The sequence below is a fragment of the Anopheles arabiensis genome, chromosome 3 (genome assembly GCF_016920715.1).
Source record: "Anopheles arabiensis isolate DONGOLA chromosome 3, AaraD3, whole genome shotgun sequence".
Taxonomy (NCBI): Eukaryota; Metazoa; Arthropoda; class Insecta; order Diptera; family Culicidae; genus Anopheles; species Anopheles arabiensis.
Genome location: NC_053518.1, coordinates 95,564,114 through 95,565,265, shown reverse-complemented (window position 1 = coordinate 95,565,265; position 1,152 = coordinate 95,564,114). Strand labels below are relative to the sequence as shown.

Sequence of the window (1,152 nt, the reverse complement as noted above, 5' to 3'; positions counted from 1 at the left end):
TTTTTTAGTAAAAGTATACTCATTTGTTATTCATATAAGAAGTTTGACATCACTATCTTGCGTATTTTCTAGAGCGCAATCTAGAGGGTAAGATGAATTTGAGAATTAGTAAGAATAATGCTCGGAAAATTCGACGATGTGACGAGCATTACATATTCATGGCCAAAAATAAGCTACTCCAGTAGAAAAAACGTGTAATAATAATAATAACAATAATAATAAGGTATTTTAGGACGAAATATTACAAAAATAGTTAATACCGGTTGATCATCTCAATTGTATATTAAAGCTAAATTAAAGATGGTTAAGTTTGCTTTGTAATAGTAAATGTATCGTAATTGTGAACCTCTTATTGTGCGAATTTGTTATTTAGCTTTGAATAACATCCGAATTACTTGCGCTATCTATTGTTTTTCCTCCGTTTTTTTGTACGGGTTTGTTTTGATCGCCATTGAATATCCGCAGTATAGTTTTAATACAAAATTCTATATCATGCTCATTACGACATGGTGCAATTGTGTACAAATATAAACGCAAAGCTTTTATATCCATGTAGATTTTATGTGTAAGAATGCTTAAGAAAGAGTTCTGTAAGAAAAATAGTGTATGTTAAAAATATGAAATTAAGCTTACATTATTATCGTTAACAAACCCGTAATACGTTGTCCAGGCCACAAAATGTGTTATTTTGAGAAGCCAATCTGAGAGTCCTTATGAATGCTTCCCAATTGTGACGAGTGATGGTATCTTTAAAAACTTCCAACCAGTTATGTCTCCATTCGATGGGCTGCGGAAAAGTGTTGGTGTTCAGCTGTTTTATAATGTTAATGTTGCAGGATGAAAATGCTCCCGAACTATTTGTCAATTCTAGTGGTGTTTTTAGTTTCTTTAAAGTTTGCGAAAGTTTTGTTTGCGACACTTTGAACCTTATTTTTGGTTTTAATTTGCGCTTGGGGCAAGGCATCGTAGCTTTTGCAATGATGCTGTTGATTTCACTAAATGACAGATACAAGGTGACAGTGAATCATAACCAGCACAATGGAAATTACTCATGACTTTCAGATCTTAATTTTCCAAAACAGTACAGTCTGTTTCCGAGATACGTGGTTTATGCGTTCCCGTGTAACCGCTCAAATAGACATAGAGCGACAA

The 1,152-nt window shown here is 33.3% G+C and overlaps 1 long non-coding RNA gene across 1 annotated transcript; it reads right to left on the bottom strand.

Moving 5' to 3' along the window:
* LOC120903850 lies at nucleotides 1-1,152 on the bottom strand. Its single transcript, XR_005739663.1, has 2 exons — nucleotides 653-1,152; nucleotides 1-588 (listed from the first exon to the last, which is right to left on the bottom strand). It is a non-coding gene; the product is annotated as an uncharacterized LOC120903850 (long non-coding RNA).